The 24,731-nt window shown below is 43.5% G+C and overlaps 1 protein-coding gene across 2 annotated transcripts in view; it reads left to right on the forward strand.

Annotated features, from left to right (window-relative positions):
- The window catches only part of LOC126413891 (uncharacterized), an 870,590-nt gene that overhangs the window by 652,356 nt on the left and 193,503 nt on the right, over positions 1 to 24,731 (forward strand). The window lies entirely within an intron of this gene.

A 24,731-nucleotide genomic window follows, 5' to 3' on the forward strand; every position in this document is an offset into this window, starting at 1 on the left:
TTGGCCTATAGAGGTGTCCCTGACGCAGCCACTTCGCGTCGAATCGCCTTGCATTAAACGATCAGTGTCTGGAAACTGCTAGTCGCACCGTCGAATTCTTTGAGCTGTTGGTGGTGTAGACCGTATTGTCGACGAAAATCAATACACACAATTACAACTGAAGTGCGCCTTTTAAACAGAGGTCGCAAATCGCCCTTCTGATGCTGTGTTGCCACCATCTCCATTCTATTCTAGTTTGGTAGCGAGAAAGCTCTAAATGTAAGTTAAAGTACGTCCTAAGTTTCTTTCTTCAGTGATGCAGAAATTAGTTGAACAGGTAAGAGCATTGCAGGCGAATGACAAGTTCCGGGGGTTCTAGTCCTGATTTGGCACAGGAAGTTTTAAAAGAGCGCACACTACGCCACAGAGTGGAAAGTTTATTCTGCAGCGTGCTGAAAAGTAAAGCCCCAGAATATTTTATGTGAAAACTCTCAAAGATTTTTGAATAAAACTCATGTTGTTATCATTGTTCGTCTTTATTCATGCCATCATATTAATTTCTCAACATAGTCATCCTAGCGACGAACACATTTCTCCCAACGAGAGACCAGTTTGTTGGTACCGTCACTGAGAATGTTTGACTTTGTTGACGGAGCCGCAACCTAAACTGTGCTTCCACCGCTTCATCACTAGCGCCGTGAATTCGTCAAAAGTGTTCTTTAAGTTTTGGAAACAGATCAAAAGTTGGATGAGGATCAACTTGGGAGAGTATGGAGGATGATCGACAGTAAACCCGAGGCGTATGACTGTCGCAGCGCTCGTGTTTGATCTGGTTTTGTCTTGCTGAACGAGAAGGTGCTTCATGTGTCGAAGAACTCTTCGAATTCGTGCTTTCAGCTTCTGAGGGTCTCGTAGTACTTTGCAGAGCTTGTAGTGGTGCCTTCAGGTATGGATTCCAATTGTATCACATCTTGGACAGAACTCTGTGAACATGACTTTGCCTGCTGATGGGATTGTCTTGAACTTTTTTTACGTCTGTGATCCTTTGTGGCGGAACCCCATTGATGCTCTCTTGTTTTCGGGGTCAGAATGGTGAACCCAGCTTCTATGACCTTACGCACTGTTGTTAAGAAACAGCAGGGCTCTGTGACCGAGCGGTTCTAGGCGCTTCAGTCCGGAACCGCGTTGCTGCTACGGTCGCAGGTTCGAATCCTGCCTCGGGCATGGATGTGTGTGATGTCCTTGAGTTAGTTAGGTTTAAGTAGTTCTAAGTCTAGGGGATCGGTGACCTCAGATGTTAAGTCCCATAGTGTTTAGAGCCATTTGAACCATTTGTTAAGAAACCCATCACACTCACACTCAAATCGTCAAGGAAATTGTTGACACATGGCCAATCTCGTTTGCTTCATATCGTGAGTGAGCATTCGAGGCAGCCACCGTGCACCCAGTTTAGGCACCTCATTGTGCAGTGATGGCCTGCAAATGCTCTCGTGGATGCCACACTTGACGTGAGCGCTGTGTCTATGTTAGCCGGCGGTTTTCTCTGATGAGTCCATCAACTCATCGGTTGCTGTACGCGGGCGCCCACTCCTAGTTGTGTCACACATATCGAGGTTGGCACCACCATGTGCTTTATTACGAGCACGAACAACCCAACGTCGCACATTAATGAAGTCGAGATAATCATCAACGCACGCAGCTTTCATTGCAGTTGATGACACGTTTTCTGCGGGTAGAAACTCGATTACGGCAAGCTGTTTTTCACGCACCAGCATAGTTAAAGTTACCTACTACTATGTAACACGCTACAGTTCGGAGTCCTCTAGCGGCAGAGGGCTTCAACTTGAGTCAGCGAAGCGTGAAAGTTGGCTGATTGATATGCATGACCTCAATCGATACTGAGAACAGAGTAAAAAATCCGAAGGCATTACTTTTTACCGCGATCTCGTACAATTTAAAATCATTGTATCACTTTAAACGTTTTTATGTTGCCGAGTATGCATTACATTCTTGCCGCTCTGAGTGGCCGCGCTGTTCGAGGCGTCACGTCACAGATTGCGCGGCTACTCCCGCCGGAGGTTCGAGCCCTCCCCCGGGAATGGTTGTGTGTGTTGTTCTTGACATAAGTTAGGTTAAGTAGTGCGTAAGTCTTGGGACCGATGACCTCACCAGTTTGGTTCCTTAGGAATTCACACACATTTGAACATTACATTCTTACTCTTAAAAATTAATACACATTCATTCGAAAGCAACGGCAAGTATGAACACAATTGTCTGTTATGACGTAATTGTTCGATAGTGTTCTGCGATGAGGAGTTCCTCTGCTTTCTAATACGGATAACAGATTGTTAGATATTGTGCCGTCCCTTGAGAGGAATACACGACGTATGAAACAAATAACAGGTTTGCTCAGCGTGCTTCGGTGCTGAGATGAAAACTGTGAAAGAACAACGTAGACGTAAGCGTGCAGATTTCTCCGTGAGCCTTTGTGACGTAGCGGAAGTACAGAACTGCCTTTGGCGCTTGTTAGCGTCATCCTCCTCTTTACCAACACTAGTTCTTGTAACCAGACGTCCGCCTGTTTCATAACTGACAATGCGACACCATTTGATATAGTTCGCTCATGAAGAAACGGATCCAATCGGTACAATTAAATAGATCGTGTAGCTCGCCAGTTCAGTGGTTAAGTGCCAGACTACAAATTCAAAGCCTCTCGCTTCGATCTCCAGTCGCTCCTTGTAGTTTTCCTGTACACGTAGTTAACTGAGCTATTTAACACAGTGACGATCTCATTAGTCATGCAACAGCGTCACTGGTTTGCAAAGTAGACGTTGCTCCCAATCTCGGGTGTGTGTGCTTTTTAAATGTGCCGCTACTGTGCGTCTGTCCTCCAAAGTTGTTGATGCTGTGATATACATGCACAGTATGAATCTAGAAAGTAAGGATGTGTAGCCGGAATTTTAATAACAGTGTGTTGAAAGGAATAGCGAGGTGAAGGTTCTTTGATACATGAAGGGTACCATGTGAGATGGCACAGTCGTTATGACACCATGTAGCTGTGTTGTGTAAACCTCTTGCAACTGGTTTATGTTGCAGGCCTTTGAAGCCCTGGAAAAATTTATTACGTTCTTCGTCAGCACTTGTGCTTTGCCAACAAGCCTGGCCGAGGATGGTCTCATTCAGGCCAGCAACTTTCCAACGAAGACGTAACATAAGCTGTCAGATATATTGGCTGTCTTGAAATACGCCACATCAATGAAGAGCCTGGATTTTGAAACAAGGTTTGAAGTAGCAAAGGTGTGTATTAATACATCACTTGAAGCTGCTAGCCTGAAAACTGCTGACAAAACAAGAAAGGTTGTGTAAACAATACAACGAGCAATCGGAGAACCTCGAGTAATGGATTGTGCTGGCTCCGTTGTGAATCCGACTGTGTCAAGTTCACGTCTAGTGCTAGCTCTCCGATATTATTATTACTGCACATGATGTGCTACGAATTTCTTTTGCATCTGGTGGTGACCTGCCACAATAGATGTTGCAAAAGATGCCAATGACTGGCGTGCCTGTTACGTGCCTGACTGTGGTGGATGGCTTGCTCAGGATGGAATCATCGCAGTAGAGCAGCCATTCTAGATGAGGTATAAGAAGTTCTTAACGCTTCCCACCATAACATTGTCAGCGTGACTTATATCTGGTAGTGTTACGAGTGCAGACCAATAATATTTTAATGATCTGTCAGGCAAGGTACTACCAGAACTAGGGCCCGCACCAGCAACCACAGACCGCTCTACAAGCAGATAGCCGGCCGCGGTGGCCGTGCGGTTCTGGCGCTGCAGTCCGAAACCGCGGGACTGCTACGGTCGCAGGTTCGAATCCTGCCTCGGGCATGGGTGTGTGTGATGTCCTTAGGTTAGTTAGGTTTAAGTAGTTCTAAGTTCTAGGAGACTTATGACCTAAGATGTTGAGTCCCATCGTGCTCAGAGCCATTTGAACCACAAGCAGATATGGTGTGACCAGTAATTTGATAGATCTGAGCTCAGAAGCACCGCCTCCCATGCCATGCAGTGAACGTGAATATATTAACGATGTTATCACAAGGTATATGTTTAACTTGCAACTGAAGTGGAGGGCATTGGTAAGGGAGGTCAGCTGCAGCGTGAAGCGTTGTTCCATGGACTTGTCAGTCGACAGTGTTGTGAAGTTCTTCTTACTCGTGATGGTGACTTTCCAATCCGTGAATATCAGGGACCTCTTAGGCAGTATGTTTTCACTGGAATGCATGGTGGTATAAAGAAAAGGCTGCTTCTTGTGGATCCTGAACGAGTGATTCGCACCAAGGATCGAATATTCGAAAGTTTTAGTCATCTACTTAATTACCATTGTCAGAATAAGCTCCCTATCATATTAACAGAAGGTGTACTTGTGCTGCGTCGCCCTGTGTACAAGTGAAGCAGATTTGTCCTTTTCTTAATTCGTAAATGTTGAGACAGTTGATGTTACTTTCAGACATATGTGGAAATCATTTCATGCCTCAACTATATTACTTATGACAAAATCAATAGATGAAAAGGTAGTGTACGATAATTACGTAGAACAACTTGATTAAAATAGAAATATGATAGTTGATTCCTGTAATTGATTACAAGCGTTTCTATAACTCTATTCCTCTTTACTGCGATTTTATAGAAATTACGACATACCCGCAAAAACTGCCCGTCTCAGCCGTTCAGTATCGGAGCTCGGATCCTACAGTATGCATTTCGATAGTGGCATGCCTGAGTTTCTTAGGGGCATGTGGAAGGGCTACAGAAGAATAACAGAGCATAATTCAATAGCCGCATATTGACCTCAAACACTTGGGAAATGGTGAGGCAGCCTTCACAGTATGGGAAAAACCATGAATCCATAATTCTCGATTACTATTCAGCCGGGGAAAAATACATGAAGCACACAAGAAAATAAGAATGGAAATTCTTTCCAGCGCTTAGGAAAAGTTACTAGATGTATCAAAAGAGCGAATTAATCTGAAATAACCAAATAAGCAGTTATTGAGCCACGAGAGTGATAGAGACCATGAGCGCGTTGCTTACCACAAAAGCATAGGTGAGCTGGCGATTGGATGCTTGCAGAACCAGACGCGACCGGCTATTGTTACAGCGATCGACGAAAGCGCGCATCTTCTAGAGGTGCGACAGAATTCCTATCACGAGTTTTCCATACACATCTGTGTTCCAGGTAAATCAGTTCAGCACAGGCTTCAACTAACGTGACAGCAGACTTGCATGCCAATCTTCACGATGTACCTAAACCAACAGACCGCAACTAGCTACTGTTTCAAAGTGGGCTTGGGAGCGTGGGTCCCGCGGTTTTATTTCCCCGGTGGCGACAACGTGGATTGATTGTTCCAGTAAAAAGTAGTTCCTTTCAGCCAACTCAATCCCAAAGGCAATGCTGACCCTCTTGCAGCATTTCTAAGTGAGTGATGGGGGAGACATGATGACTTCTTAGCCAGTCATCCTGCTGTGGTGTCAGTCCAACGCCCCTGCAGGACTTTTGCACTGAAGCGTGGCGGCGGAGTAAGTTTGAATGCAACGGCCACTGACAGCCTTAACAACAAAATGTCATCTTTTGACTGTTTTACCAAACTGATTTCCAGGGATCTAAAAATTATATTGACCTCATCCTGTGGTCCTTTTCCTTACCAACTTGTCGGTCAGTTCAGAATCGTGGGGAAAATTACTTTTGCGGCAGAAATTAGCCTATGAAATATACCAGTTCATTAATTATGTATACAATCGAACTGTGATTGTGGTTGTTTGGTTAGTAATCCCTTCTACAGCTCGAATCTGTGCTTATATTCTACATTAATTAAATATTTCTTAAATTTTTGTTAGTAAGAACGGTTCACAATTGGACTCGATAATTACTGGGATACAAATCTTCAGCTAGCCATCCTGTTTTAAGTATTTTGTTGCTCCCAAAAACATTTCAGAAGGTTGTGAGGATTATTTATTAAGAACAGTTCGGGACATGGTTTCCTTCCCCTTGTACTGATGGCTGTAAGTAAACTGACGATTTTCCGAGTGCTGTATTGCGGGCTGAATACATCACAGGACGTTGAAACATAGTGGGTTTGTTCATTAAATCGGGGCGCTCGTGGAGTATGCTGGAAAAAAAAAATGCCCCGTAAGCAGTCAGAATGTGATGTGGGTGCAGGAAAAGGGGAAGAATGATCAATCACACGATAACGGTGGTTACGGCATGTTTATTAGGGTATGGTCACAAGTTACAACGTCTCCTGACTCAGCAACATGCTGCATCCATAACACCGCATGGTCTACAATCACTCGCAGCATATCCGGTGTAAAATGGTTCAAATGGTTCTGAGCACTGTGGGACTTAACATCTGAGGTCATCAGTCCCCTAGAACTTAGAAGTACTTAAACCTAACTAACCTAAGGACATGACACACATCCATGCCCGAGACAGGATTCGAACCTGCGACCGTAGCAGTCGCGCGGTTCCGGACTGAAGCGCCTAGAACCGCTCGGCCACCGGAGCCGGCTATCCGGTGTAATCAGAGCGATATGTCGTATGCTATCCTTCATATCAGGAAGAGTGCGGATACATCCCCACAGACACAACCTTTCAGATATCCCCAGAACCAGAAGACATAAGTGTTCGTAAACCCCCGCCCCTCAAAAACAAAGAAAAAAGTCCAGAGTACAATTAATCTATATATATTTTTGCTTTCAAACATTGCCAGGCAGTTTCATAACTATAAATCACTTGAATGTCGTGAATGAACAACCTTTTCAAGTTCTTTAAGCATTCCAAAGATGTGTAGCGTATGAATTTGTGCACCTGTGTAGATAAACAGCATGTTTCGTGATAACAAACTAAGCATTTCGTGTAACGTATCTATTTCTCTTCCCTTGCGTTTTCCCAAATTAAAAAATAAAGTAGTCTTTATAAATAACAAATAAAATCAGTGTCTCGCATATTTTTCGTGTAGGGCTGCACCAATATGACTGAACTAGGATAATACACCAGCTATTTGCACACTGTCTAGACTTAGAAGACATTGCCACCTTAATTTCGTTTGGATTGATTGAATTCTAACGTGTGGGGTTGCCTTGATGTTCATGCCACAATGGCGTTTTATGGCCACTGTATATTGACATGGGTGCCGCCGACATAGAGACTAGGATCCGAGGTCGCTAAGAACTATTTTATCCATGTTGATTCTGTCTCCGCTGGAGCTTTGATGTTACGTATGTAAGTTGCGTCCATCTTTTCTTGCTTATAATTTAAAATTAGATTGAGGTCATGTGCGTAGGTCGTTTACTGCGACTTCACGCTATAGGTACAGGAAACTAAAACACTCTGTCCAGCCAGGTCTGGGAAGGCCGAAAGGCACTGTCCGACCGCTTTGTCATCCTCAGCCTATGGGCGCTAGTGGATGCGGATATGGAGGGGCGTGAGGTCAGCACACCGCTGTCCCGGCTGTTGTCAGTTTTCGTGACCAGAGCCGCTACTTCTCAATCAAGCAACTCCTCAATTTGCCTCACAAGGGCTGAGTGCACCCCGCTTGCCAACATTGCTCGGCAAACCGGACGGTCACCCATCCAAGCGCTAGCCAAGGCCGACAGCGCTTAACTTTGGTGATCTGACGGGAACCGGTGTTAACCACTGCGGCAAGGGCGATGGCCACACCATAGATACAGCATTCAATCAATGCTGTCCTTTGTATTCGGACTAGAGGTTCTATTGCAATTGAAGACCACTCTGGCGGGGTGCGTTCTGTAACGACATTGTGGGAAAGAAAGGAGTTAGTTCATGTGAGGCGTAAGGTGGGTTAGTTATTTCACATTCGCAACAAATTTCACCACAATTCCGCTCTACGCCATCGTGGACGCGTTACACGATGGGAAGGTCGTCACAGAACCTCCTATTCACATTTCACCCCAGTTTTTGACGCCTATGCGATGGAGACCAGAACCGCGACACCCACCTCTGAAATCACGCGGTTTTCGTATGAGTGATCGAGGAAACATTTCAGAGACACCGCCGCTCAGAATGGACACGAAATGCCCTCAGGAGGTGGCATAAAGGACGCCAATGAAACCAACCCTTCCCTCTGGACATTTATTCCCACACATTTCGCGGTCTAAAACGGTAGCTCGCAGTGCTGTGAGCAACAGGACTACGTTTTTGACAACGTTTAACAGTGCTGACAGCTATCCCCGAACGATTCTACTCTACTCCAAGGACATCGTGGGGCTGCAACGTCATCTGATCCGTTTGGAGTGTAGTGGGCCGTTTATTTTATGCTCTGGTATACAGGGTGGAAGAGCTAGGGACCTAGGAACCATTCGACTAAATTTGAACGTGACCCAAAGCAGCAAAGGGTGTTCACGATTTTCATACCTCCTGCTTCGCGCCCTTCCATGGCGTAATCATGAGGAGGGGATGCAACATCGATACGTGCGTGAAAAAATCAGCAAAGGATCTCTATAAGACCCCCCCCCCTGCCCCCAGTTCGGCAATACTCTAGTTGCCACTCTATTCGACACATCGTAAGTGTATTGGTGAATTTACTGTCCCCGTTGTAACCACGACTCTATTAAGGGGGGTAGGACGTCAAACGGGCCGACTTGGAGCAGGAGAGGCATCTCAGGACATTTTAATTTCCACTGTCTATACTTTTACAAATAAATTCACAAAACCTTGTCAGCATCACTAGGAAGGATTCAGGATTCACACTCATTGCAGTGAAAGTTCGAAAACATAACAAAATAATTTTTTTTACGTGTGAAATTTCATCATTTTTTCACTTACTAATGGCTGCATTTGTTGCTAGAGGTACACTTTTCTTCATAAGTTAGAGAGATTCTTCGATGAATTTTGCACAGCATACATACCATACTTACAGGTGTATGAAACTGTAGAATTTATTTAATTTATGAAAAAACGAATTTTAAACTTCATGTTTAGAAAAAACACAAATTTTGTAGTTAATTGCCTCGATTTTTGCCACAGTTTTTAATAGATTTGGAAAATTCTAGAGTTTCATACACCTTTAAGTATGGTTTGTATGCTGTGCAAATATTCATCGAACCATCTCTCTTACTTATGAAGAAAAGTATACCTATAGCAACAAATGCTGCCATTAGTAAGTGAAAAAAAAGATGAAATTTCACATATAAAAAAAATTACTTCGTTATGTTTTCGAACTTCCACTGCTATGAGTGTGAATTCTGGATCCTTCCTGGTCATGCTGACAAAGTTTTATGAATTTACTTGTAAAAGTATAGACAGTGGAAATTAAAATGTCCCGTGGTGCCTCCCCTGCTCCAAGTCGGCCCGGTTCATGTCCTATCCCCCTTAAGCTAAGCAAATTCTGCTATACCCTACGTTTTTTTCCTCCGTCTATCATGGTCTAAATGTCGAAGAGAGTTCAAATCCTAATTTACTCTTAATGTTTTAAGACGCTTAATACGTATTTTAATCAACTACGTTACTCGCAAGGGAAGTTGGGGCGCACGTTGACGAGATGCTACTGCGAAAAATCTTTCAAGCAAACTTATATTCTCCTGTCCTTGCAAGAAACCACCCACCGTTTGGCAAAAATTCTTCATCGAGTGGTCGTTATGCCGATCTATCATAGCTGCAACAAAATTAAAGGCTTCTTAGGACCCATCAAAAACGCCGCCGGTACATTTCAGACGCCAGCAGTTTGTGATGTCAACGGAAAAACCCACTAGCAGACAGCGAAGAGGAGAGGAGCGTCACTTACAGCTCTGACAACATAACAAATCGACAATGGAGGAATCCCAAAATGAATGCGGTCAAGACGTACAGCTCGAAAAAGGCTTACGTGATAGCTATTTGGCCACTTACATTCCAAGGGAGGATACGGCTGGTGTTCGAGATATTTAAGCGGCGCCTCTACAGGAAATACGGCGATGGCTATAGGATTCCTTCGTTTTGGCTTGCCAACGGAACTCCTCTTTAGGATAAACTGTGCTCGCGATGCTGTCTGATCATGCGCAGCCGTAAACACTGCCGTGGAGGGCAAACTGGGCGCTGGCCGGCTTATCCTCCAGAGGATCCTCAGGAACAACACTGCGTCACAGCAGCAACTCCCTCGTGATTAGCCAGTGTCACACAACACTATTGTAACACAGAATACGGTCAAAAAGGAACTTCAACTCCCTTCCTCTCCACTTCCTACAATCGTATGGCGAATTTTATTATGCTTATGTTACAATTACAAGCCCATGAGAGAAGTCAGTATATTAGAGCTCAAGTGGTATTGATTCAGGAGTATTGCATACCCTGATGGTTTCGTGCAACAAGGGCCGACACGTTGATTCTTTTAGCTCGTGCAACGGAAAAATCGGTTTGCGTGTTACAGAAACGGTAGTTTTTTGTTCTGCAATGAGAGAGAACCAATCGATTAATAGCTCAATTGATGCAGTTTCTTGGCGGAAAAGGATAAGTCGTGTGGATTGAATAATGTGAGAGTTTGTGGGATTATAGTACTTGCAATGGGTATTTTTGTTACGTCGTTAAAGCTATAATAAAATGAACGCGTTTCGCTTTATTGAAGTAAAGCATCATCAGTGGTCTGTAATCAAAGACACAATTTGGTTTGTTTTATAGATCGAAAAACAGTTGGTTTACGAATTCTTGATTTTTAGTTATAGTAATTTCTATCTGATTTTTCGCCAACATCAGGAAATGTCGTCTGGTAACATATCTTCGGTTTCTTTCTTTGTTAGGCGCTGATAGTTTTCTAGAGCTAAGCATTACTTTACGTTTAACACAGCACAGTTGCGTATACCATTGTTCATTGTTCATTGGTATACTTGTACTCGATAACACTAGAAGTATACAAATAAACAGTGAAAAGTTTAGCAGACAGCATTTCCTAATGTAGACGAAAAACCAAACAGAACTTACCGTAACGAAAAAACAATAATTTGTTAACGAACTGTTTTTAGATCTAGAAGACAAATAAAGTTGCATATAGCTTTCATTACAGACAACTGATGATGATTTACGTCAGTAAAGCGAAACGTGTCAGGTGACAGTAACACGCATTTTCTTACAGTTGTAACGATGGAACAAAAATAACCTCAGGAATTGTAAACCAACTATGCACAAATGGCCACACAAATGAAAACTATAGTAATGACTTAAGAATCTGCAAAATCTTTCTATTGTGATTGGAGAATATGAAATTCTGAGAGAAGTACAGAACTATCTGTTCCATTGGGTGTTCGTCGGTAGTGAAATAATTATTGTGACGTCAGAATGAGATTCATTGGAAGAATCCTCAGGAAACTTAGTCCATCCACAAAGGAGGTGGCTTACAAAACTTTCGTTCTACCAAGGTTTGATGGTGCTTGGCAGACTGGGGGTTGGTACCAAGTAGGATTGACAGAAGAAATTGATAAGACACAAAGAAGAGCAGCACGGTCAGATATAGATCCATTTGGTAAGGGCGTAAGCGTCACGGATAGAGGTGGGTCGAACTCGTTCATTCCCGTGAACTACTTCATTCATTTCACTCTTTGCCGTGAAGCGTTCAAATGAAGTAGTTCATTCGTGAAGTACGGAAGCCTAGCGAAGTTGCCCAGTTCGCCGCTCAGCCGCTGCTACGCTCGCTTCGCCTCGCTCGTACAATAAAGCTTCGTAATACTTCACAATTTTACCAACAGATGGCGGAACTATGGAGTAACGTGCACGCAACGTTTTACGCTCTTACAGCATCTGAGATATCTTAAATACAGCATGGTCGAAGGGGACAAAGGGCGTTTCTGTCTGTGTCCAAGTGTCTGAACAATTTTATCTTGGACTTTACGCCCGTGAACGGCACCTTGTATTTTAAAGTCTTTGGCTCCGTTTATATGTCCGCCATCTTTCTTCTCTAATTGTCTTCATTTCTATCTTTTGTGTTTCTCTGCGGCCAAAGAGCGGCGTAGTATGCTGCTGCAGGCCTGCCTGTATACAGGTTTCAAAATGACAATAAAGAAAAAAAAGGGGGGACAAAGGAAAGATAAACAGAGAAGGCTGTCACATATAAAGAAGGTACTACATTTAATCTTGCTCGACATTTTCTCATGAAGCGCCCAAAAAAGTCTTTATCTGCCAAATGAAACATTATTTGTTGTATTCATGAACTGAAAAATAGGGCTACCAACGAAATGCAGTCCAATTTTATGTTCCTTTTAAAACTTAATCCAAAATAGAATGAGTATGTTTAACACTGTCACAAAGTCAATATACCTACGTTAAGTAATTATTCAGAAGTTTTCCTGTAGATTTTATTTTTGTTGACAATAATAACCCACTAGATTCAAAACGTAAACTGTCACCTGTAGTCACTGGTACGATTTCAGGTAAAACCCCTCTTTCAGTGTTATTAACAAACCTTTTATTTTCATGTTTGCTGTGCGTGCTCACACAGATAGCCACTTCGATTCTATCTTTAATATTCATTTGTCTTCAAGCGCTGCCAACGGTAGGCTACCCGTAGACGCGAAGTTTAACTGTACGAATAGTCACGGGTAATGATGTCAGCACTGCAGGTAGCAGCTGACGCTGCCTTCTCCTCACCCCTCACCTCCTCCACCCGTCCTAAACCTATCGTTCCCCACTAACACCGCATGATTCGTCGACAGGCAGGACAGGGAGAAGTGAGGTGATGGGAGGAGGAGTGACGTGGGTGAGGGAGAGGGGAAGAGAGTGAGTGAACTAGAAAAAAGTGTGGAGTGTGCTATCTGTGAAGAGTTTGAAGTACCAGTTCATTGAAATTGAGTGGTTAGTTCACACTTCACAGGAGTGAAGCGTTCATTTGAACGACTCATTCACGAGGTCCTCATCACTAGTCACGGAGATGCTAAGCCAACAACAGTGGCAGACGCTACAAGAGAGGCGTTGTGCATCACGCTGTGGTTTACTCTTGAAATTCCTTGAGCTTACGTTTTAAGGTTCTCAGATGTTTTCTGCTATTATAAATAACTTACTTTTATTGTACGGGACAAAGATGATTGAGCGCACTGTAGGAATAATCAATAAGATCCTTGACTTTGTGTTTATGTGTGGTTGACTTGTTCGTCAGTCTGTTAATGCAGCGCTGAGACACTTTTATTTGAGACATAGTAGCGTGCAGTTGAGTTTTTCACAGAATGAGATCTGTTTTCTGTGAATCTGGGAGAAATTATCTGGAGTGCTTTATTATCGAGATGTAAACACACAAGATTTTGGAGGAATTTTAAAGGTATGTTTGTAATTTTTGTAATGAGATAATTTTGTGACTGTTAGAGTCTTCTTATGTTTTGCTGTCTTCTTCTCAGTAACCAGAGTTTGATTTCTCAGAAACCGTCTTCTTTAAAATGAAACCGGCCTCAGTGATTAACAATAAAGTTTTGAATTTTTATCGTGTGTCGTTGCACCTTACACAACGCGAAGTTTGTTTCTGACAATTTTTTTTTTTTTAAGTAGATTGCTTATCTTTAGCTGCTGCATCTGCTCGTTAGCTTTCGAGAACGTCAGTACTCCAGACACTAAAACAGCATGCTACGCAAGAGGTAAGTCACTTTGATTTCAGAGCGGACCTTACGTTGCATTGTTGTGCAAACAGTTTGTAGTGAGGATTGTCAGATGTGATGCTAGCAAGTACATTAGTTTTCAGTGAACATTGTTGGTAATTTCAGACAGTTATTTTCTTCCGGGTAGAGCAGTATTTATTTTTGTGGGCATTGCAAATCGAACATTGCACTTCGTATCACGAAACGCTTATAATACGCTTCGGTACTGAGTTTTAGTTGTATAATTTTCATTCAGCACACAATTTGTTTCTTTTGGCATTTTATTATGTTCATTGTCTTTATAGCAGAATTTGCATTTTTTTCCCCACGACTCTGTTGGCATCGCAGCACAGGGCCAACCAGCAGTCATACATGTTACGTGAGGTGAAAGTTTTCGAAATCAATACACTCTGACTTTTCTTAGACAAACAGTATTTCATAGAAAGCTTACAACGTTCCTAGAAGAGTTAACCATTATATTACATGCTCCTCTCGCAAAAGATCGTGGAGGTAAAATTAGCGACCTTCGAGCCCACACAGAGGCACTCACCAGCTGTGGAGTGTACATGTACACTATCTGTCAAGACTTTCTTCCTGGCGTACAAGCGACATCAGCTCAGTGATTATGACGGCAGTTTCAACTAAGAGCTTTAAACGACAGACGTACGTGGGACGAGGCAGTTCAGTTGTGAGGACGCAGTGATACGTAGTGAACATACGACCCTAGTGCGTCAACATGGAGTCACAAATCGCAATGGAGCAACATTTCTAAATTAGCGTTCAAGAAATTCTCCAGAATGTTTTGAGGAAGAGAAAAGTGTGCGCCAAGATTCTCCCCAATATTTTGACTCTCGAACAAAAACGACGCGTGGACGCCTGCCGTGACTGAATTGCAAAACGCGGACAATGCTTCTCTGGGAAAAAAAAATCGCGGATGATGATACTAGTTTTCAATGCGAACCTACCACAAAACGACAGTGCAGAAATTCACATGAAGCGTCAGGGCTGTGACGATATAACCTACGAAGGTAAAAATACAGTTTTCATTCTGCATGTGTCAAAGTTTTACAGTGTGCAGATACATCCTTTCCGCCTGTTTTCAAACTTAGTTCAACCTGAAACTTCTTGGCAGATTAAAACTGTGTGCCGGACCGAGACTCGAACTTGGGACCTTTGCCTTTCGCGGGCAAGTGCTCTACCATCTGAGCTACCCAAGCACGACTCACGCCCCGTCCTCACAGCTGTACTTCTGCCAGTACCTCGTCTCTCTCATTCTTATTTCAACCTGTTCCCGTGAGTGGCGCCGTCACAGCATGTCTTAAAGATGGCTGCTACACTTGACGTTCGTCAGAAGCAACATGCTCTTATAGAATTCCTGTGCTGTGAAAACGAGACAGTGGGAAACATCCACAAGAGGTTGAAAAAGGTGTATGGAGATGCTGTCGATCGCAGTACAGTTAGTTGGTGGGCAAGCAGTTTACGCGATGAAAGCGGGCACGGCAATATTGAGGATTATCCTCGCAGCGGCAGGCCTCGTACTGCACACACTTCAGACAATGTGCAGAGAGACCGAGCGAGGTGGCGCAGTGGTAGCACACTGGACTCGCATTCGGGAGGACGACGGTTCAATCCCGCGTCCGCCCATCCTGATTTAGGTTTTCCGTGATTTCCCTAAATCGCTCCAGGCAAATGCTGGGATGGTTCCTTTGAAAGGGCACGGCCGACTTCCTTCCCCATCCTTCCCTAATCCGATGAGACCGATGACCTCGCTGTTTGGTCTCTTCCCCCAAACAACCCCCAATGTGCAGAGAGTTAACGAATTGGTGACTGCTGACAGACGTATCACAGTGAACGAATTGTCACGCTACGTTGGGATAGGGGAAGGAAATGTTTGCGGAATACTGAAACTGTTGGCGTTAAAAAGGTATGTGCCAGGTGGGTTCCCAGGATGTTGACAGTGGCTCACAAAGAAACAAGAAAAACGGTATGCAACGAACTTTTGGAACAGTACGAGAATGGTGGAGACGAATTTCTTGGAAGAATTGTGACAGGTGATGAAGCATGGCTCCATCATTTTTCATCAGAGACGAAGAGGCAATCAATGAAGTGGGATCATGCAAATTCACCCAAGAAAAAAAAATTCAAAACCACGCCTTCTGCTGGAAAAATTATGGCTACGTGTTTTTCGATTCCGAGGGACTCTTGCTTGTGGACATGATCCCAAGTGGAACCACCATAAATTCTGATGCATATGTGACGACACTGAAGAAACTTCCAAGTTCGACTGAGTCGCGTTCGACCACGTCGGCAAATGCAGGATGTTTTGCTGTTGCACGACAATGCCCAGCTACATGTCAGTCAAAAAACCATGAAAGCGATCAGAAAACTCGGATGGACAACACTGAAACACCCGCCTTACAGTCCTGACCTGGCTCCATGTGACTATCATCTCTTTGGGAAACTGAAAGACTCTCTTCGTGGAACAAGGTTTGAATATGATGACTCCCTTGTGCTCGCTGCCAAACAGTGGCTCCAACAGGTTGGTCCAGAGTTTTACTGTGCGGGTATACAGGCGCTGGTTCCAAGATGGCTTAAGGCAGTTGAGAGGGATGGAAATTATGTGGAGAAATGAAAATATTGTTCCTAAAGGATGTATCATCACACTGTAAAACTTTCAAACATATAGAATAAAAGATGGATTTAAAAACAAAATAGTGTGCATTTCTTTTGGAGTGACCCTCATACATCCAAGCCAATGTGACACGTGAGTTGAGCACCCTATAGAAAGACTTTTCTGACAGTTGCCCGTGCTTGTATGAACACTTTTTCGTTGAGACTGTGTAGAACTTCTGGAGCCTTACATCCACAATCTTAATTTTTCTCGTTAGTCAACATTTTGGACTAATGGGGCAGAACGTTGCAAGACTCTTTATAGTAAAATAACTAAGAAATTTCAGTGATGAATTTCGCAGCACTGCAGAGCCTTGCTTGCATATTTACATCAAGTGCACTAGAACAGTAGCCATTTTCTTAACGGAATGTCGTAAACCTGTTTTTTTTTTCCTGAAAATTCACTCTGGGTGACGTATTTTTCGCAACCCGATGGAAAAAATTTTCGTACTATTCCAGGATCCTTATTTTTTTTTCTTTTTTCCGTTACTCGCCATCTAATATTCGCCAGCATAGGAGGTTCGAAGTCCTATCATTATCTTGTAATTTGTAACCTCGAAGATTCACATTTGTTTCGAAGAAAATAAAGTGACTCCGAAGTTCCAGGAAAACATTCCAGCCTTCGCGAAACCTGAAACTGATATACAGGCCGATTCGATGGATTTGATCTGAATCGCTTCACACCTCACTGCTAAAAGTAACACTGTTCCATTAAACGTGGGGACCATGTCATGAGAGGAAGTGCAGGCCTACCAGCACACACAACATTACTCCTGTGTCCACGCTGACCGTATAGTTTATTAGAAGTGACAGCGTCTGTAGCTGCTACGGGGAGACCGGTGGCTCGTGTTACGACTAAGCTTCCTGCCTCTCCTTTATCTCTGTGACTTTGCAGTCGACGTAACGAAACATAAAAAAGGAAAATCGGAGAAAAACTATCCGGAGGAAGTAAGGCATTTGTACGAATGACGTGTCTTTAAATGAAACATTTCCAGGAAGAAATTATTCTTTGTAATTATGTTTTGTAAGCGTTCTTCGCTTGGGAATATTATGTCGTTACAGACAGCGCTACATTTATCTCGCTCACATCGCATACACGTCGTTACATGCTTTCTATTACGTACGTGATTGACTTCGAGCGGATTAGGTATCTGCTGAAACGCCACTGTTGGCAGAGAAGCAGAGTGAAACTGGCAGCAACATCTGTTTCACTACGGCACAATACCTCACTTTGTATGTTTGCCAACATACGCAGTCACGGAGTTTCGAAAAAAAGTTTATGTTCCAATCGTAACTTTTCTTGCACACTTCATGTGAAGCCCGTTGTACAGTGTTCGGCATCATTTCATATCGATCTTTGTTTTTGTGCTACACATATTTACATAACTGAAGAAACTTGGTCACGTTTAATATTGTCGGTTAATGACCTATTCCTACTTGCTGTTAGGAATTTTTCTGGAGTATAACTTGAGTCTTGTCGGTACTTATTTAGCGTTTGGAGAATATGTCGAGTCATATTATAGTTTGTGTTTTAAGTGAAATTGATTATGTCTTCAGAATAATGATAGGTAGCTGCTTCTCACGGCTGAGGAAGAGAATTACATACTAACTGCAGCACGATCTTGGCTAATGTGGGATTCAAACCAACCGAAAGGGGGGAGAGGGGGGGGCAAAGGATCTAGCATGGCCCAGGGGTCACTTGCAGAGGGGCGCCAAGTTGTCTCCAAGACAAACAAGATTTTCCGGAAAATGTATTATCATTAGAGAAAATTCTATGTATTATAATACTATATGTGTTTCTGGAGGGCAGCGCCAATGAAACGTGCGCCGGGCGCCAGTTATGTTCGCTACGCCACTGGGAGGATCTGCGGCAGAGAGTTGGATGAGCATTTTGACGTAGAGTAGTACGCGTCATTCCAAAAACCTTTTCGTGAATGCAGTTACGTCAGCTTGTAACTGCGACTTATTGGATGAGGTTCGAGCGACGTAAACATACTAAACCTTCTTTTCTCTTCGATGCACTGATACTCCCGGAGTAATACCGACCAAATACGTAGATGTAGATGTGTGAGTCCTTTATTTGTGTGTGCATGGTATTGGTGACTGCCATATCCGTAGGCCATTAGTTAGTTTCTTTAACTACTTAAATGCTTCGCTGTACTACTGAGTGTATGGAGTACTCCACTGTTCCATGCTTACAATGAGAATATGGTCTCTGCATGCACATTTCACTAGAATTTTTCTCTGTGGCACTGCGTCTGTACATTAAACATGAAATGGGAGACCATAAATGGCCCACAAGGAAACACTCAAGGGCGACAGTTAATTTTTTATTTTACGAGCGGCCTGTAACACAGATTAGGGGTAGCTTCGGGGACGGGGGGACTGTTTCCCACTTCTCACCTCACTCCTCAGACATTCATCTCAGCTACCTGTTGTACTTGTAGTACGTTATAGTAATGACCTGAGGTACATTGGTCGTCAAAATCGTGCAATTCAAAAGTACAGGTGTAACGTTGTTGCTTTAATTTGTGGTGTAAGCGGTGCTGATAGACAATAAAAGCGGGTTAAAAGCTGTGAGCTGTCTGGGGAAGTTAACCTTGCATTACTGCGCAACTGTTTCACCAGGTATCCAGTCTAGCTTACCAAATTCCCAACCAGACTAACATTAATTATAATCTTTTAATAGTCATACGACAACCGGTGATATATATATAAAAAAGAGAATTTAAATAAAAAGAAATAAATCAATTTATATTTGGAAATTTATTTTAACATTGATCATTGAAATTTCAGCATATTAAACTTGATTCATAACTAAACTGTTGCCTTATTTAGGATTGTGAAAATGTGAGATTGTAATCTTACGGAACACATCAAATATGGAGCCAAGATTGGGAGACTGCATACAACACTGCATTCATAAAATAACACACGAAGAACGTTGAAACATATGCAAGAGGAAATTAACCACAAGCAACCGATTCAATTTTCACCCAAACAAGTTACGTTCGTAGCACAATCCTGTCCGTCATGTAATTACCACACACTGGTATACTAAATTCATACTAACTCTCTGTGAAATCTTCCCGAAAAGAGTAGCTGAGGGCTACTTTGATGATTACACCACATGCTTCACGTGGTCAACTTGGTTTACACAAAGAGTGTAACTCCACAATAATTTTGATAATTAAAATAAATTAGATCGAAAAGCAATTTACAAAAGAAAAACCTCAAACAGGTTACTATCGTCTAACTATTAACCTGATGGGTCAAACCATTGTATGAGCACGTGGTACTGGTCTCACAAAGTACACCCCACGTGGGTTGAACATAAAGAAAAGTTGCTATATTGAAAAATATTGTCAAGACGAGACGTTATAATCTCACGCACATTCGCATTTAAGATTGATGATATTAGTTAGAGTTACTGATCAACACGTGGTTCCACTTTACTCGCAAAGTAGTGACAAAGCAACTACCGGAATATATTCTGAACTTCAGACTCGAATTACACTGTGCTGCAATTTAAGATAACATTAGATATTTTAGAGCTAAACCTGAAATAAAGGTGATTAAATTTTCAGTTAGGCTGAACTTAAGAAATCCATTGTCCTACGGACTTAGCAGACACGCGCTTAGCCGGAGATCTTACCACTTCAGACGCTCGCCGCGGACAGACTGACCTGGGCTCCTACCAAGGGTGCTTCCGTATACAAAACGGAAGTGACCAGAGAGGCAGCTTCCTATACCAACATGACAAGGGACGGACAGGACCATACTAAGCATAGAAACCTCTCTGATTTTAGAAAGCGTAGCTACCTGTTCCGACGTTGGTCCTACTGTTCTCTAGCAGACAGGCTTGTCTGCTACCATCCAGCATGCAACTACAAATACATTTGCTCATTCATCCTCTCACACAGAGGGGAAGGGGGATGACAGTGTCTTATCATATACAGTATATAAAAGAAAGCGGATGTAGGTTCCGTATGGGACTGTGTGACATGAATTACATATAAACTGTGCTTTAAAGTGTAGTAGTGTGACAGATCGTTCTTGTTTATGTGTAAAAGTAACACGTTTCACTGCTCAGTGTCCTCCCAGATAGTCAGAAACACCACAGTAAATTTAGAAGAGGAATTTATGCCGTAAATGACAACATATTTAAGAAATTAACATGAAAGGAATCCAACAGAGACCTTTCACAGGGTTTTTTAAAAATAATATGAAACTTTACACACATATTCACGAACTTCTCATGTTCAGACTACAGATGTTCAATATGTCCTCCATCAGCCACACGAACAGTATCACATCGTTACCCAAATTCCTCCCATACTCGGGCAAGCATGTTCTTCGTCGCTGATGTTATGGCAGTACGGATCCGGTTCTTCAACTCTTCCAGGTTCTGTGGGAGTGGTGGTACATAAATGTTGTCTTTAACGAAACCCCACTGGAAGAAGTCAGAGGGCGTCAAATCCGGTGACCATGGAGCCCAGCTGAGACATGCTAAGTCGCCAGCTCCTTGACGACCAATCCAGTGGTTCGGTAGAGTTTCATTCAGATATTCACGCACTTGGCGACTCCAGTGAGGGGCTGCCCCGTCTTGTTGAAAAATGAAGTTGTCTTTGTGCAGCCTCGGAAACAACCAGTTTTGTGACATAGCGAGATACTGCTGACCGTTAACCGTGTTTCCATCAAAGAAGAATGGTCCATAAGCACATGATCGGGATCTCGCACAAAACACATTGACTTTGGGAGAATTTCGTACATGTTCATTGGCTCCATGTGGGTTCGGTAGGCCCCAAATTCGAACATTGTGTTTGAAAAGTCGCTTCATCAGTGAACGCGATGCGTTGTGCGAAAATTTTATCATTGTCAATAGCATCAAGAATCTCGTTACAAAATGCCGCACTTTTGCTTTTATCATCAAGACGCAGAGCTTGTAACAGTTGTAACTTGTGCGGCTTCATAACCAACCGACGTCTCAAAACACGCCAAATTGTTGTTGTAGGCAGTTGTAACTCCCGACTGGCACGACGAGTTGAAGGACTACGATGGAAAGCACTTTGAATTCGTGCAACATTTTCTTCAGGAACACGAGGGCGGCCAGGACTCTTTCCTTTACATACACATCCTGTATCTAGAAACTGTCGATGCCATCTGCGAATGTTCCACCTATTCGGAGGATCAATTTGGTACCCCGACCTGGAACATCTTTGCACTGTTATCATGGAATTGCTCTTAGCAAACTCGAGAACACAAAATGATTTCTGCTGCGGAGTAGCCATTCTAAACATATGACCGTTACCAAGCAAAACAGAAGACAAGTGACATCTAGCGGCTATTAATATAAACTAGAGTGTGTATTCTTTTCTCCAATAGCCGAGCCGAGGCGCAGCGATCGATAGTTTGGACAAAATAATACTTTGTAATACGTATATTCTTTTTGAAACACCCTATATTACAGAGACATCCAACAGCCATAAGACTGACATATTTACCACGCTTTTATTTTATATATGGAAGCTTCCTGCTGCCTATGTGCGAAAGGGAGCCTTTTATTGCTACCTGTGCGGCCTTGACCAGTATGTATACCGAGAAATTGCCGGGCAACTGCGTGACAGCGCTACAGCGGGGGCCACGAGGCCCCCAAGGAACTAGTGACGTCATAGTTAGTCGGCTTGTCAGCCACATTTGGCGAACGGTCGGCTCCATGCAGGGCCCACGAGAAATCTATATATACTTGAAAAGGTACCCATTATAGGTCTTAATTTTGTCGTGTGCTATCGAGAGCCTGCATACATTTAAACGCGCAGTCGAGAATTATTAAGCTCCTCTGCATTAGTTCCTCGCTCCCCGCCGGGCGTCTGCTACAGCGTTTTCTTGGCGCCTCCTAGACGACAGCTCTTTCCGACGGCGCCTTGTGATGCCTCGGCCGCTTGAGGTTGCTGCTGTCTTCCCGTTCTCCGTGTCAGCCGCCAGCTCTTCGCACACGGATTCTCCTCCGGACGTTGCCCGCATCTACCACGGGCAACGCTCATCGAAATAAAGGGGCCATGGCATTTTCATTTGGGAATCCGGTACCACAAAACTAACCTTAGTGAACAGAATTGACTGTGATAAGCGCATAAGTAAATTACAAATTAACAGAACGTAAACAACAGAACTACCTCTCAACTTCTCACATGCTGTGGCGAAGATAAAGGGTAGGTTGATGGCAGTAGAACTGCAACCTAACACACACTGCGAAGTGGACCCCTGTAGACGTAAAAACAACCGAATTTCATTTCTTCTGTCGTGGAGTGTAAGTCTTGTTTTCTGCACAGTTTTGCCAGTATAGTAGTCCTGTTCACCTGTACAGGTGCACCAAACAGGTGTACCAGACTATGATTCGTGGCTTTTAGTCGGAATTCCCTCTTACCACAGTAGTAAGTGGTTTGTTGTGCCAACAGCTAATCTACTATACTTGGTGAGCCATTACTGGACCTTGCGTCCCACGTGTCCACTTTTGGCATCACTAGCACGAATCATAGTTCTTATTTATCGCGACCGGAAACTACACTTGCTTCGTACTGAAATTAGAGTAGCTTGACGAGTACATTAGGTACACTACTGGCCATTAAAATTGCTACATCACGAAGATGACGTGCTACAGACGCGAAATTTAACCGACGGGAAGAAGATGCTGTGATACGCAAATGATTAGCTTTTCAGAGCATTCACACAAGGCTGGCGCCGGTGGCGACTCCTACAACGTGCTGACGTGAGGAACGTTTCCAACCGATTTCTCATACACAAACACCAGTTGACCGGCGTTGCCTGGTGAGACGTTGTTGTGATGCCTCGTGTAAGGAGGAGAAATGCGTACCATCACGTTTCCGACTTTGATAAAGGTTGGATTGTAGCCTATCGCGATTGCGGTTTATCGTATCGCGACATTGCTGCTCGCGTTGGTCGAGATCCAATGACTGTTAGCAGAATATGGAATCAGTGGGTTCAGGAGAGTAATACGGAACGCCATACTGGATCCCAACGGCCTCGTATCACTAGTAGTCGAGATGACAGGCATCTTATCCGCATGGCAGTACCGGATCGTGCATCCACGTCTCGATTCCTGAATCAACAGATGTGGACGTTTGCAAGACAACAACCAGCTGCACGAACAGTTCGACGGCGTTTGCAGCAGCATGGACTATCAGCTCGGAGACCATGGCTGCGGTTACCCTTGACGCTGCATCAGAGACAGGAGGGCATGCGATGGTGTACTCAACGACGAACCTGGGTGCTCGAATGGCAAAATGTCATTTTTTTGGATGAATGCAGGTTCTGTTTACAGCATCATGATGGTCGCATCTGTGTTTGGCGACATCGCGGGGAACGCACATTGGAAGCGTGTATTCGTCATCGCCGTACTGGCGTGTCACCCGGCGTCATGGTATGGGGTGCCATTGGTTACACATCTTGGTCTCCTCTTGTTCGCATTGACGGCACTTTGAACAGTGGGCGTTACATTTCAGATGTGTTACGACCCGTGGCTCTACCCTTCATTCGATCCCTGCGAAACCCTACATTTCAGCAGGATAATGCACGACCGCATGTTGCAGGTCCTGTACGGGCCTTTCTGGATACAGAAAATCTTCGACTGCTACTCTGGCCAGCACATTCTCCAGATCTCTCACCAATTGAAAACGTCTGGTCAATGGTGGCCGAGCAACTGGCTTGGCTCGTCACAATATGCCAGTCACTACTCTTGATGAACTGTGGTATCGTGTTGAAGCTGCATGGGCAGCTGTACCTGTACACGCCATCCAAGCCCTGTTTGACTCAATGCCCAGGCGTCTCAAGGCCGTTAATACGGCCAGATCTATGCACTCAAACTGCGTGAAAATGTAATCACATGTCAGTTCTAGTATAATATATCTGTCCAATGAATACCCGTTTATCATCTGCATTTATTCTTGGTGTAGCAATTTTAATGGCCAGTAGTGTATATTGTTCACGCAAATCAAAATAACATAGACAGGAACTGACAACACAATTATTGATTTTGAAGATAACTTACTCCATTTCGTAAGTGTCATACTACCCATTTTTTTCCTGCACCACACAGCAGAAATCGCCAAGGCAACTAGCCTGGAAAAAAGGAAACGTGAGTTGCCTTCTCAACGTGCACTATGCACTGGTTTCCATCTGTATACCCTTCTTCCATGTGATATTCTGTATAGTTGTCGACAGCAGCGATACTTGATGGTGACGACATGGTCGTATAGTTCTGGCAACCTACCATTGTATGGAGCAGAAGCCAGAAATTTGATATGAACATCACAGCGTTATGCTTGACATGATCCTACCTGACGTAATTTCTCCTACCTGTCAACAGACACAAGTTCTAGATACGAGGGTGACTTACAATTTAAAAGTGCAGTTTTAACCACAGGTGCATTGTTAAAGACAATTTTCACGCTCAGCCTTGCCAGA

This window comes from Schistocerca serialis, chromosome 1 (assembly GCF_023864345.2).
Source record: "Schistocerca serialis cubense isolate TAMUIC-IGC-003099 chromosome 1, iqSchSeri2.2, whole genome shotgun sequence".
NCBI lineage: Eukaryota > Metazoa > Arthropoda > Insecta > Orthoptera > Acrididae > Schistocerca > Schistocerca serialis.